Source organism: Boleophthalmus pectinirostris, unplaced genomic scaffold (assembly GCF_026225935.1).
Source record: "Boleophthalmus pectinirostris isolate CB_2022bp ecotype Guang Dong unplaced genomic scaffold, ASM2622593v1 HiC_scaffold_8, whole genome shotgun sequence".
In the NCBI taxonomy this organism is placed as follows: Eukaryota; Metazoa; Chordata; class Actinopteri; order Gobiiformes; family Gobiidae; genus Boleophthalmus; species Boleophthalmus pectinirostris.
Genome location: NW_026571515.1, coordinates 38,095,166 through 38,111,136, shown reverse-complemented (window position 1 = coordinate 38,111,136; position 15,971 = coordinate 38,095,166). Strand labels below are relative to the sequence as shown.

The 15,971-nt window shown below is 39.7% G+C and overlaps 1 protein-coding gene across 1 annotated transcript in view; it reads left to right on the top strand.

Moving 5' to 3' along the window:
• plekhg5b (pleckstrin homology domain containing, family G (with RhoGef domain) member 5b) overlaps window positions 1-15,971 on the top strand; it is a 196,708-nt gene that overhangs the window by 46,808 nt on the left and 133,929 nt on the right.

Here is a 15,971-nt window from a genome sequence, read left to right as displayed (position 1 = left end):
GCTTTATCCATTAATAAATTCCTATTTTGAACCTGGCTCTAGTTTTGCTCCTATAACAGCTAGTAGAGATGGAACGAGACACAATTTCCACAAGACCAGGGGTGTAGTGGACGTGGTATGTGGGGGTATGCCATCCACCCATTTTTCCCAACATGAGATATAAAAAATAACAAATGTAAAATAGCTACAGCTTAAATGGAACTAACTTAATGTAATTGCTTTTGGCAATTGTGAAAATGGCCTGCATAGACTCATGATATCTGCAGGACTGTCCTATAGTGACCTGAGACATGAGGGGACTGGTCTGGACCGGGACTGGGTCTGGACCGGGACTGGACCGGGGCTGGACCAGGAATGAGTGTTGGGATGGGCCTGGGGGTGCACCCTCGTAGACCATTGGGTGACCGCAGGCAACTGGCTTCACACCTCACAGAGCTAAGTGCAGCCATCGACCTATTGTGCTTTGAGGACACCCTGCTCCACAAATGATTGGTCCTGGTTTGGTCCTGGTTTGGACCTAGTGTGGTCCTGTTGTAGTCCTGTTGTAGTGGACCTGGTTTGGACCTGGTTTGGACCTGGTTTGGACTGGGTACATTCCTGGTTTAGTCCTGGTTTAGTCCTCCTGGTTCAGTCACAAATCTCGTACCCTTACTTAAAAAATCGCACTACACCACTGCACAAGACGAAACCTAAGATTGGATCGATGAGAATGAGACAAAATGAGATTCTGACATAATTTCGAATAAGTAAACAGTCCGATTTGGTTCACAAAGCTGACTTTAGACTTTGTATTTAGTTCATGAAATATTTTTGTTGTCATTCTTGCAGTGCTTTTTGGAACAATGGCTTCAAGACAAGATGCAACTCACCAGCACTTATCTCTTTTTTGTCCAATCCTAATGCAAAATAAGATCTCACGAGATTATTTTTCTCATGTGTGTACAATCTTGTGGCAATTTTGTCACGCGAGATCTTGCAGCATGAGCTCTTGTCCCATCCCGAACCTCTAGCCTTGTGAGCTTCATTTAACCGGACCTGAATGTCTGTATAAAGAAGTCCACGTCTTTATACAGACTATGGTTTTCACATGGTGTTTATATTTATCCAACCTCATGCAAAATCAGTAAAATACACAATGGGCATTTTAAAGAAGTGTCAGAAACCAAGCAAACTCAACATTTACGAGGGTTAACTGTGTAATAATGGTTCTCCCTCATCATTATCTTACTCAGAGTTACAATTCGGGTGATTCATGGATGTTTGAGCAATCCTGTATTGTCCTTCATTTAAGGCGTGAATGTACAGGAAATTTCTGTTTTGACTTACCCCCCATCCCCTGCATGTCGAGTCTGTAGGAGTCTAAACTTATTTTATTTTATTTGAATTCTTTATAACTGAATAAACCACACAGAGAAGTTTTCTGAGACTACGCAGGGTTAGAGAATTGATGGCCGGAGGAGTCAATGCCACAACAAATGAGTGAATGAATATTACAAAGTGACGTGTTTGAATGTTAAAAAAGCTAAAAAAAAAATCTAGTGCATTATAGTTGACCATAAATATCTGCAGCGTTTATGATTTGCACTGACAGTTCAAAGTGCCAGATGCCCTCCCCTTTTGCAGCCCTCTACTTTACAACTTAACAACCCTCTGCTGAAAATTGTTTTTGCAGTCTGTCCTCTCTCCTGCTTTTTGCTGACAGAGGAAAATTGATGCCAGGTTCCTTTGTGCCCCCCTGCCCCTGTCTGCCCCTGGTTGCTCCTGTCTGTCCCCTGCTTGTGTCTGCTCCTCTCTGTCCAAACTTCTCCTGTCTGCTCCTGTCTACTCCTGTCTGCTCCACGGCACCTGTCTGCTCCTGTCCATTTGCTCCTGTCTCCACCATCTGCCCTCTGCTCCTTCTGCTCTTTCCGCTCCTGTCTGCCCACATTTGCTTCTATCAGTCCCCATTCTTGTCTGTCCGCCTCTACCCATGTCTGCCCCTGTCTGGCCCTTGTCCTGCCCCTGTCTTCCCCTGTTTGTCCCTGTCTGCCCCTGTCTCTGTCTGCTCCTGTCTGCCGTATGCTCCATTCCTCTAAAAGGCTTCTTTCTGGAGGTGTGTGTTACAGCTCTGCTCAGTTCAAGGCCAGGGCTCCACTCTCAAATGGGGAAAGTCCACTTAGTTTGATCAAGTCCTGTTTAGTCTGGGTTTTGTCATGGCTTAGTCTGGTTTTTGTCCTAGTTTAGGCCGAGTTTTGTCCTGGTTTAGCCCGGGTTTTGTCCTGGTTTAGCCTGAGATTTGTCCTGGTTTAGCCTGGGTTTTGCCTTGGTTTAATCCGTTTTTTTTGTAGAGTGGTCCAAAAGTTTTTTTAGCTTCTCTAGATTAGAACCTTTGCATTTGGTTCCATATCTGGCCAAAATATTCGGTCCCGATTTTATGTAAATTAATTCATATTTAGAGTTTACTCCAGACACTTGAAAACTGCCCTATACTATAACATAGTGAACTAAATAAGTAAGGCATATTCAAATAATTTGTCATTTTATTCTGCAAGCACAAACCGAAACTTGGATAAAAATTACTTAGAAAGTCCATAAAAAGTTAGTCAGGCTGGCACCACTCAGTTTCATTTCTCTCCAGCGACTAGGTCAGGAATCGGAATACACTAGACGGTTTGCAAGAACCCCGGAAGTTGTAGCCCGTGCACCGGCCAATCAGCGAAGAGCCATACATTCTGTGTTGGCAACAATTCCCGAGATCGAGGATTTAAAGCCGGAACAAAGAGAATGTTTGGTGAGTTTTATCAAGAGGATAGACGTTATTGCCTTTCTTCCTACGGGATTTTGGAAAAGTTTAATATACCAGTTAGCCCTATTAGCAGCGCATTACATACACCACGACCAAACACCAGCGATTGGTTAAATAAAAAAGTACCCACCTAACGTTGAGCGACCGACTCCTAATGCCGCGAGGTCAGACGGTTTCTATGAAGTGAAACTGGCTGATGAATCAGGCTGAAAAAAAGTTACTTGAAAACACAAAATTAGTCAATTCCCTGGTAACTTCATGCAGCTTGAGCAACCTTTAAAACATCTCCTTTTTCTTCCAAATGTCTTCTTAAATCATCTTTTGGATGCTAAAACCTGATGCAGGTTTCTAATCGAGGTTATCTGAAACTTTATTTTTTAGCATGGTTTGATGGACCACCGTAGCCCGGTTTTGTCCTGGTTTAGTCTGGGTTTGGTCCTGGTTTAGTCTGGGTTTTGTCCTGGTTTAGTCTGGGTTTTGTCCTGGTTTAGTCTGGGTTTTGTCCTGGTTTAGGCTTGATGTACTTCTAGATTATGTCCATGACTTACTGGTTTGGGATCGATCTGTTGCTTTGGGCTTGTTCAAGGTTTGTTTTTCTGTTCAAAAACAAACCTGGAGGTGTGTTTTGCTTCATTCACACATGGTTGAGTAATACTGTTTTTTTTAATCTGTCTACATCTCCAAAGCTCAAAATGCTCTGTTCCACTTTGTGATGTCATGAAACCATTCACATTTAGTTCAGTAGAGACAGGCAATGCTGGGTCTGAAATGATCCAAATGACTCTAGTAAAGGTGTATGAAGTTCAAAAACTGATCTTAAATATGCAGCATTTGTGTGTGAAACTAAACACAATTCCAGGTATGTGTTTAAAGAGGAAACATTATAACATAGATCAGAAAACGGCGTAATATGTTCCATTTAAACAAGCCCTCTCTGACCCCTTTAGCTCCGTGCATGAGGTGGTCCGATCAAACTTCGCATAAAAATGAAGAGTGGATTTTCAGCTTTATCAAACAGATTCGGGGGCTTAGCTTACCTCCTGTACCACCGTGACAGATGACTGTACGCCGGTGCATTGGAGCATTCTTTAAATTCCTCATAAAAATGTCTGACAGACCAAAGCTGAACTCACCATGCAGCGGCCCCTGTCTAAAGATAGAAGGGCCAGAGTAGAGGGAGCTCAAGTATGCCCCTTCATCATAACACGGCTTCAGTCCAGGAAACAGGCTGGCATTTCCAACACTTTATTGCGATGTTGTCATAATTTAGGGCCCATGTTATGCTATTTTCTGATCCATGTTATAACATTTCATCATCACAAAGATTCCTGGAGTTGTGTTTTGTTTCATTTGCACATGTTTAACACACAAACCCTGCAGATTTAGGTTATAGGGATGTAACAGTAACCAAAATACCGTGATATCGTATCGTCAGAGTTCCCACAATAATATTGTGGACCATCACAGTACATCAAATTACAAGTCTCTTTGCTTAAATTAAGGTTACATTTACACTGAAACAAATCACTGTATCACCGTATCAGAAACTACTTGCGTTCAGACACGTCGTTTCTGTTCTCGCAATCCTATCCACACAGTAACACGAAACCACCTGAAACTCTAGTCACATAACTAGGCTGGCATCATATCATCACGTCATGTGGGCAGTAAAAACAAGGAAGTGGAGCACCGTGCCTGAAGTTGCAGCAGCCGATTTCAAGCCGAGGAAGATGGCAAGCGTGAAAACAGTCTATTCGTGGACTGACGACGAGGTTCAGTTGTTACTGTACGTACGTAACACTGGATTTTAAGATGAGCATGGCGGCTTAGAGTGTGGATGACCGATTAACCTAGCAAATCAGGAAGTCGCAAATCAGAGTAACGTGGTCCAATAAGGACGGCAACTAGAGCTCCTACAGCGTATCAACGTTTTCAGGCATCCTTACTCAGATGAATTCTTGGGAGCTGGCGGCACCAGATTGTTCCGTCTCTAGAGCCGTTTTCCATCAGATTAGCGTGAATGAACACTGCATCCACAACGAAACAACTCGAATACATACTAGAGTGGATGGGGCCTAAGAGTTATGGTGTAGCAATAGTTAAAAAAAAAACAGAGGAAACTACATAGACCATGATCTTTTGCTCCATTTCAGTGTAGACTACATGAAGAAATAATAGTTTTAAGCATGTTTAAGTCTTGTCAAGGCATTTTAAGAGGAAAAAGTAGCATTTTAAGTTTTGTTAGCCTGCACAAAATATTGCAATAAATTTTGTACCGCGACGTTCATACAGTGATGATATCGTATTGTGAGATTTGGATATCGTTATGGTTCATGTTTTTGCAGTGGTTGTTTTTGCTGATTTTGGTGTATCCTTTTCCTTTTAGTGTAGCATGCCCTTGGTGTTTTATTTAGACATTTGTCCTGTCTGCTTGCAGTTTTGGGTTTTACTTCCTGTCTTGATAGTTTGCTCCACTCTAATGTGTTTCACAATTGTCTGTGTCCATATATACCCTGTGTTCTCCTCTGGCCTTTGTTGGCCAATTGCCATTGCTATTGTCATTGTCTCGTCTTGTCATTGCTTGTCATTTAGTTTCAATTTTGTTATTAAAAAAAACTTTACAGCAGCCCTGCATCCTCCCTCTGTTTCTACGTGACATGTAACAGACTAATAATACAGGATTAGTAAAACATGTGTGAATGAAACAAAACACAACACCAGGTATGTTTTTAATGAGGTAACAACATTCTATCATGGGTCAAAGCTCACAAGAGTCAATTTTGCATGATATAGGACCTTTAATCTATTACAGACGCTTTACTCTTGAGAGTTTTAAGCCATGTTATAATGTTGTTACCTTGTTGTGGTATGTGAGTAAGGAATCTTGTTTTATTAGTTTAGTTTAATGTAATCTTGCTTCTAGTCATGGTTAGACCTAGTTTAGATCTATTTTAGTCTGGTTTTAGTTTTGGTAGTGCTCAGTTGCATTTACTTGAGTAACTTTTTAAAGGTTCTACATCTATTACACAAAATGGATTCTTGTGAGCCATGTTATAATGGTCAAAAACAGACCTGGAGTTGTGTTTTGTTTCATTCACACATTTTTGAGTAATCCTGTATTATTAGCCTATCTATATTCCCAAAGCTCAAAAGCTCTGTTCCAACTTGTGATGCCATGAAATGGTAGTTGTCAAGTTAACAGCTACATTTTTTACATTTTTTGTAGAGATTGGTAATTCCAGGGCTGAAATCATCCAATACTTCTTTATAGATTTTCTAAAAACACATCCATGGTAGTGTATTTCCAATTTACAGTTGGCTGGAATTTAACTAACAGGTTGGTATTTGGCAATGTAAAAGATTGATTGGACTATTGCCATTTCTCATCATTTTGTTGTATATGTATTTGGGCAAGACACCTCTTCCATCTTATATCTCGTAAGTGAATGAAGGATGAGTGCAGAGGTGGGTCGAGTAACCAGAAATTGCTTTGAGCTGAGAGTAATGTCACTTTAAAATAATAATACTCAAATAGAACAAAGTAAAGTAAAAAGTATTTGGGAAAAGAGTAACTGATTTATAATTTGTTGTAGTTAAGTTAATGTAACTTGAAGAACAGATATTAAATAATACACGAAATCTGTCTAATTTCTAATCTGTTTTCAATGGACAGACACAAAAATGAGACAAACCAAATTATATCTGACGGAGTGGTGCAAGAAACAAATGTACAAATCTTTTCATACTGTCAACATGAAGATTTTGTCACTCATAGACTTACAGAAGAGGACAATTTTTATTCAAGTAAGAGTACTGTGTAACGTTTTGATAAACAGCTCTACTTTAATTTATTCAATTACAGGTGGTTTACAGTTTTTACAGTTCAAAAATACCTCAAAAACAGGCATTGTAACTGTGAGCGGGGTTGCCTCTCCACCTCTCAACCTGTAACTTGGTCTGATTTGGTCTCAGTGATGATAGAAAGGTTTAATGCCATACTGTGGAACATTCCAGACAAAGAAATAACATCTCCATGAAGAAATGAATTTGACATACCCTCTACCAGAAAAGTTACTAATTTTTTCAGGCCAACAGAGAACCGTGCCGGTGCCGTTTCCCACACCTAATCTCGAACCAACTGATGTGTTCACGCTGAAAATCAGATCAAGTATTTGCTATATCTCTGTTTGCCTGGTGAGGTTCCATCTTTGGATTGGGCGTCTCTGCCGCCTTCTCCACAGCAGATGTTGTAGCAGAGCTTGGCGCAGATAAATAATGATTTGTGCAAATGCTCACTGGTGTCTATGATGCAGTTCATGATTGTTATTTTCCTCGCTGTGACATCCGCTTTCGCATGGCCTTGTTTTTATTTGGTGTTAAATCCACACCCTCTGTCGATGACGCATCATGGGTTCACTTCCTTCAGGGGTCATTCACCGGTGAGCACTTTGGTTCCCGGTGTAACTGGTGCAGGAACCGGCACCGGCACCGTTCTGGCCAGCCTAAATTCAGCTACAATGCATCTTTAAATAAAAATATTACTCAAATAGTGATAAAAGTATGCTGCTACAAAAGTACAATGTCTTTAAAAAGTTAAATAAATGCAACTGTACTTTCCAAATCTAGATGAAAAACAAATGTTGGCTGTATATGATCATAAACTATTTAACATTTTATTGTACACTTTAAACCTTCCCTCTATCAAGTTTAGTTCCAAACCTGGACAAGCAGAAGATTTGCGTGCATCATCTGAGAGTTGCACAGCTGTTTTAGTGTATTTATGACTGTCTAATGGCTCCTCTCACCCTCAGGCTCTGCTCTTCTGGTGAGTCTGCTGTCTCTGTACGGCACACTCACTGTCTGTGTCCTGGTAAAGGTGCGCTATGGAACATTCCCTGTTTGTGTCTGTGGAGATGTTATTGTGTTGCCTGGAATGTTCCGCAGTGTGCCATCATGGAGACTATACACTAGATGGCACTACCAGGCAAAGTTATAGGTCAGGTCTGTGAAGAGGCAACTCCACTCACAGCAAAAATCTAGATCTTTGGTAGAAATATTCCACGTGTAATTGGATAAATGCAAGAGAGATTAGTTAAACCCTTCCAGACCTAAGGACATTTTTAGTACATCTGTCCTCACCTGGATTTTTTTTCTTAATTTTGCTTTTAAAACTCCCCCTTTTAGCCTCTAATGAAGTATTACACATCCGTTTTTTCAGCGCAACTTGTTATTTCACTATTTGCATGCTCTAGTTGTGTCATATGGCTGTAATAAAAGCTACAGGACCAGAAATACAAATGAATACAGAAAATAAAATTCACTCTCTTTCATACAAAACACACAGCAAACATGTATAAACAACTTTTTGGACATAAAAATGCTTAATTTAGGGCCTTAACTACGAAAGTGGAAAGTATCAAGTCTGTAAGTAAATTAAAAATATCCCTATTGCCTCAAAACAAAAAAAACAAAAAATGCAATGGCCCCATGACTTTCCTGGTGCAGTCATGGAAACAACTGGTGTCAGGTCCAGGGCACAGAGCCACATCACTTCCTGCATTTCCATGGTGTTTATCACATTTGGATTTGGACATTTTGACTGAAATAAACCTTTCAAATAAAAATATCAGAGTTCTCACAATAATATCGTGGCCCATCACAATATATCGAATTACAAATCTCTTTGCTTAAATGAAGAGTTATGGTGCAGCAATAGCTAAAAAAAGACAGAGAGAACTACATAGACCATGATCCTTTGCTCCATTTCAGTGCAGACTACAAGAAGAAATAACAGTTCCAAGCACTTTTAAGTCTTAGTTCTTTGGGTTAAGTTTTATCAAGGCATTTTAAGAGAAAAAAGTAGCTTGTTAACAGTTTACTTAGGCTCCACAAAATATCTAAATAAATATCGTATTGTGAGATGTATATCCTGAAAATGTTATAACGAGAGATTTGGATATTGTTACATCCCTAATCATGAGCCTCCCCACCATATCGTGAGCTTTCTGTGAGGTTCATACCATGACGATATTGTACCGTGAGACTTGGATATTGTTACAGCCCTAGCAATTACACAGACCAAGATGTGTAATTTTCCATTTATTTGAGAAATAACTGCACTTAGAGTGGCTTTTTCAATTGTTACAAACACAGACGCTCAGAGCAGTCCACCATTTTGACTCACTACACTCTTTGGCAAGTGGTTTAGCCCAGTCAAAATGGATGGAGCGCATGTGTTTGGCAGAAAACAAAGTTCCTACTGGACACTCATTTTCCTGCGTCAGCACGCAGCATGGGCATGATATACTTGGAAAGCCAAAAGTCTTATCTTTCAGAGGAATAAAAAAGTAAGTTTCTGTCTTTTATAGTTGGAAAGTTATGTGCGGTTATAAAAAACATATTCGCTGGTGTCGTATACCACACTGTCGGTCTGGAAGGTTTAATGTGAAACTATGGAACATTTCAGACAAAGCAATAACATCTCCAAGTCACATAGTGCAACTTTAAGACTGTAATATATACTTTATTGTCCCCGTAAATTTGTTCTCTGTATTTGTAACTGTCCGGAGCAGTGAGGGACCACAGAGCTGCACCCGTTGGGGACCCTTCTTCAGATGTTGATCTTGAATACCTACGGATTCTGCTGTTGCTTTGTTGTACTCTATTTTTGACTTTTGACTTTTATGTGAAGCACTTCGGTCAGCTAAAGTTGCTCTAAATGTACTGTATAAATAAACTTAAATTGAATTGATGGGGGAGGGACTTAGACAGAGATAGAACATGCAAACTCACAAAAAAAACATATCTTACTCAGAAATCAGACTTGGGAAATCTTTCTCAGCGAGAGGAAATGAGGAGATCAAGGATTAACCAAATTTGCTTTATTTAAGTATGCTTGAATGTTCTATTTTTTCCACAACTACCAAAAATATCCATAAATCAGTACTGGAGAACTGTTTTGAATTCTAATCTGGATCTTGGTTTGGTTTTGTGGTCAGATTATCTTTAAAACTATAACATTAAGTTACCCACATGAACACACACTGTACTTTTTTCATTTACCTCACCAATTTATTCACTTTCAGCTTCATATGTGTTCAATCTTTTTCCTTCTATAGCCCTAACTACCAAAAATCCATGAATCATAATAACTACTGGAGAACTGTTATAAATTACTTGGGTCTTGGGGTTCGAATAGCTCTGAAATTCCAACACAAACTCACCCACATAAACATTCATCAGTGGTGGCCATTATATTAAAAACCAAGCTGCAAAGATCTAAACTGAAATCACAAAAAAGGTCATTAAAATCTATTATAAAACCAGCTCTGGAGCACATTGTGTTCGTGTGTGCCTGTTTATCACTGGACCATCACTATCATTACAAAGAAGTTCCACAGTTATGCTCAACAACCTCCACTAGTCTTGTCACGATACTGACATTTCAGACTCTATTACTCACTGCTCAATACCGATTCCGATACCACACAATGAGAATGAAATACACTTTTATTTATTTAGACAATAGTCATTTCCAACATGACCCTTAAGATGTGCCATCACGTTTTTAAGGGGGTCCAAAAAACACAAAACCTTAGTAATACACAATACAATACAATAGACACAATACAGAACTTACAGGTTTACATTACAAATCATACACACATAGAGACATACAGATAGACTTGCTCCTTCATGCCCTCCTCCCAACAGTACATGATTTATAAAAAATAGAGTACCGTATTTTTACCTGGTCCCCGAAGGGTTGACCAGGTTTTGGATTCACTCTGTGTCTGTGTGTCTGTCCACCCGCAATAATTCCACCATTTATGGACTGATTGTCACCAAATTTGGTACGTGCATCAAGCCCCCGTACCTGATGCCGCAAAAAAAAGTTTGGTGACAATCCGGTGTCATTTGAGGTCATACGGGTCAATTGAAAGGTCACGCCATTATAAAGGACAGGCAGTTTCCACAATTTCTGAACCATCTGCGGCCTAAAATGTTCATCCAATCACACAAGCTGACGCACACATAACCGGGGTACACTGGATGTTACAGGTTGAAACCGGTCAAGGTCAAATATGTGTTTTTGGACTCTGTGAAGGATGCAGCTAGAGCAACGGGAGTGGTCTCAAAATCTCAGAAAAATAAACACAGACATTCTCATGTGTGACCAATATCACACAAATGTTCATGGACCTGTACAGATACACACATTGCATTGTGGATATAACGATCATGTAATATGGGCTGGGCTCGTCATAAACTGCTTCCGTGGTGATGAACTGCCCCCACCGATGCCTCTTGGGGGACCAGGTTGCTGTCTCTGATTGCACTTGTTCAGGCTATAATGCACACTTAAAATCCTTTCATTTTCTCAAAAATTGACAGTGCGCCTTATGTATTCATTCTGGTTGTGTTTACTGACCTCAAACCAATTTTATGTAGTACACAGCGCTCAAAAATCTGACTTTCCTGTTGCTCTGACTTTGGTAACTATGGAAGCCACACCGCTTGATGGATTATTGGAGCATTATGGCTACCGTAGTGAGGAGCCTCGCAAAGGAGCTGACCATATCAGTGCACAAGGAGAAAGCTGTTTTTTTCAGTGCTTATGGTTTGTGCAAACTTGCCATGTGGTTTTAAGATTTGTTTTTGTAAAACATAAACAAATGTCCACAAAGCTGCATTAAACACATTATTACTCAATGTATATTTGAGTCATCCTTGTAGGAAATAAAAAACAAACTTAAATGATCCACCCCCATTCATATTCATAATGCACAGCTCCCTAATAGTAGTCTTGTTACGACTCGCGGCCTGGTTCCGCTTCCCCTGGTGCTGCCCGTTTGTTTCACTGCTTGTGCCTTTCGAATTTGCATGGGCTGTGTGGTCCCTGGCACCTGATAGGTGGGGTGTGGTCCCGTCTCTCTTGTGAATTGTGTATTTGTTTCTGTAACTGCCAGTTTGGCTCGGCCCTTGGGGATTTGTATTTTCTTTGATTTATCTTCATCCCATTAGAGTTATTGTTTAGTTGTATAGGGAATTCTTGATTTATCTTATGTAAAATACCTTTTTTGTTATTGCACTAACCTACATTTACATTTACAAAAGCCACTTAATATTACATCACATCTTGTTTGTGTTACTTTCCTTTGTCCCTTGCACTGGTTTGTAACAAGTCTATGCACTATTATACTTGTTTTGATACCATACCAACATTATTCGTAAAGCACTCTAAAACCTTTACAGCTGGCCAAAGTGCTGGACACAAACATAGAAAAGACAAGGAAGATCACCGTCTAAATCACAATACAACTACTAAAAACATGGAAAACAATAACAAGTTAATGAACAACAAGAAATATACGCCTCAGTTGTTAAAAGCCAGTGTAGAAAGGTGAGTCTTTAGAAATGATACAGCTCGAAATCATTCTAAAGCTATTCAGGAAAGCTTCATTTCTGTCCTATGAATGTGACTTTTTTTAGTGTTGACGCTTGCTCAGATGAGTGTCTAGTTTCGATATCGCTTTTCAATTTCAGTATTAATTAGTATCCGCTCTTCCATACTTTTGACAACCCTGACCTCCGCTCTTTCCACTGGGATCGTTTTTACACCAAAATGTCTCTGGGCGTGTTTTTAAACTTTTCTTTAACCTGTTCCTCGCAGACAGGTCGACCCCTTCGCTGTGGTATGTGGCAATTACCGTGTTTTTCCCACCTCCGCGCACGCTCCCTGACCTCCGATGTTAGCGCTCGCCAAGACGCTGACTCAAGGTGACTGGTTTCCACATCAGAGCGGGCACTAGTGGAATAGTTTTGGAAAACTACCTAATTGAGAGTTTTCCAGAAGGGATTCCAGTTAGACTTTTGTTTAGAATTTGCAACAACAGAATTTACTGTTTGAGAAAACCCAATGTTAAAAGTGCACTGTGTAACTTTTTAATGCTGATGGGGTGTGATACCTGCTTGAGGTGTTCCAAAGTGTGGCATTAAACTTCTATACGTTGCATTTATTCACTTACAGCTAAAAAAAACTCTTTACTGTGGGCTCATGCATCAATTTCCAGGTCCTATCATTATCACAAGGAACGTGGTTTAACTGTAAGGTTCACTGTGATTGGTTAAATGCACCTGTCACTCACTCAGAGCAAAGCAGAGACTGGCCAATAGACTCTATTCATGCTTTCGTCACAAACCGAAGACGTTTCGAAACCTGCGATAACAACTCCCGGCGGGCTTTGTTCTCTGTAGTAAGTCTGACGAAATCTAGGAAAAATTTGAAAATATCCCAGTTTTCTTCATCTCCATGTCATTGTAGTGTTAATCAACAGTTACAACCACACGTCAGTTTTATTTCCCCGCTGACTCTGAGTGCACCGGTTACATGCGATTAGAAGAGACGAGGCGCCAAATTCAAGATGATTCCAAACAGCACATACGTATGCAATCTTCATTTTACCGCTGATCACATTTACTTCAGTGGGTTTGATCACAGTCGGTCGGTGAGCCCAGTGTCCGTAACTTCACCGGAAGTCGTCATCGCATGTTTCCAAACGTCTTCCTGGTTTGTGATGTAAGCGTAAATAGAGCTTATAGGAGGAGCGGATGGGAAAAAAGTGTGCGTTTGAACATAGAGCTGCATTAAACAGAGAAGTAATGGATCACATGATGGCACCAGAATAGACTTGATTCAGTGATTCATTTTTAAATATTATACTATCCTCTCAAGCCCTGTCAGCATAAGGAACTCTACTGTTTTAAATTATTAAAGAAGTGACTTTCTTACATTATACATTTTGTATTAGAGCAGGGGTCACCAAACTTTTTTCTCTGGGGGCCACATTATGACTCCTGACTGTGATGGGGGCCGGTGTCCGGTCAGCCGTATAACAGAATTGTATGACCCTGATGATGCAGATTATCTAACCGCCACACTTTCTTTCCATATCAGACAAACTGCACGTTCCTTACACTGAACAAAAAAGAATCGGTCATCCACTGTTCTTTGAAACCTCAGCGCTCTCTGTCAAGTTTTCGCACTTTAACACAAGCCATTTTGTGATCTTTAACTGCACTACAAAACTCTGCACATGCGTTCACTGTCACTGTTTGATCTCGAGCTTGTCAGGTAATGAATATTCAGCGGCAAATTTGGCAGCAAATCTAAATACATCATATAATTATTTAAATATAAATATAAATACTTCATATAAATATAATTTTTTCATTGAAAAAAATCAACAAAATACAAGATGCAGACATGTTATTATTTGCCAAAAAGTAATAAAAAAAAAATAGGCCATGACAACTTTTGAGGATTACCTCATGGGTCCAGTTCAAGTGGTGGAGGGCAGAGGGACAGGGGGCCGACAGGGGGCCTTTCAAAGCGGCCTTAGTTTGATGACCCCTGTATTAAAGCATTCTACACAATCTTTTTTTGAGAGTTTTTACCATATTATAGTTGTTTTCCTTTCTCATTGACCCTTGCAAAGTTGTATTTGGAGTGATTCATGCTTGTTTAATCTCTTGTTTTCAAGACATTATTGCAGATCAACCCCTATTTTCACCACCCCCTGGCATACGCCCACTACTATGTACTTATTTTGATCTTGAGTCTTAATCTGTGATACGTGTAAAATTCAGCAGAATTGCATGTCATGTTGGAAAAAAAACAAACAAACAAACAAAAAAAAACAAAACACAGCATCCAAGTAGTTTTAGTTGAATATTGTGCAGATTATAACATATTGATCCACAGGAGTCTCAGATAATAAGAACTATATTGCAGGCTCAAGCATAATATGTTTTCTTAAAGTAAAACTGAGAAGAGTCATTATCCTAAAATGTGCTCTGACTGTAACATCTCATTCCACATTGCTGTAACAAAAACATACATTTTGATTAGAATTATTTGTTCCGTATTTGCTCATTGATGAATACTGAATAGGCTTGCTGCTTTCTACCGGCTGTGTCCCATCTGCATCTAGAAGACAGTTTAATGTTCACAGAGCAGCCATCTTGGAGTGCTGCTGGTTATCTGAGACAGCTTTGGCCTTCATCAGTCTTAAAGTGCGCTCCCGGCTGCTTTTATTCTCCTGTTTAGCTCATTAAATCCTGCGGCTCCAGAGGCTGTGTTATGATATCTTTATCGCGTGTCTATGTAAAAAGTCTGGGATGTAAACATATGCTTTTATCTCCTCCCGCTCTGCTCACTGTTGGTTAAATATTCCAATAGATTTCAGTGTTTATTTGACGCTGATCATTTGTTATTATAGAATCCAGTGCAAAGAACAGCAGTGAGTACAGTTTCCTTGAATTCTCTCTATAGATTGTGTTCATGTGATGTCATCGTGTTCTATAGGGTCTTATAAAGGTTACAGAGGGGTTACCATTTTACAATCTGTTGCTGAAGATTAAAATTGCAGATGTGATGTCGAGGTTTATTTTGAAAGGCAGGGTATGTCATTATTTTATTTCACATAAATGTGACTTATCTGTGGTTTCACTCAATCAATATCACTTTATTTGTCCACGAGGAGCAATTTAAAGACATTGAGCTGTAGAATATTATTATAACAGAAAGTTTACTTTAGTAGTTTGAGGAGAGTGACAGCCCCTCAGGACAAAAGTGTTCCTCCTGTGTCCTACAGCATCACACCTGTGTCCTCCAGGGGGCGCCAAGTGAACTCTGGACTCACAGCAGGAAAGCCAATTCTAAGCCTCACTGTCACTTGGCACTGCTCTGTATATTAGGGATGTAACAATAACTGAAATATCGTGATATATCATCAAAGTTCTCACAATAATATCGTGGACCATCACAATATATCGAATTACAAGTCTCTGTGCTTAAATTAAGAGTTATGGTGCTAAAAAAAAAACAGAGGGAACTACATAGACCATGATCCTTTGCTCCATTTCAGTGCAGACTACATGAAGAAATAACAGTTCTAAGCACTTTTAAGTCTTAGTTCTTTAGATTAAGTCTTGTCAAGGCATTTAAAGGGGGAAAAGTAGCATATTCACAGTTTTGTTACCTCCTCAAAATATCGCAATAAATATCGTACTGTGAGTTTCATACCGTGACAATATCGTATCGTAAGACTTGGAGATCGTTACACCTCTACTGTCTACTTATACTGTATATTTGTGCATTCATATCAAATATTGCTTCCAGTAA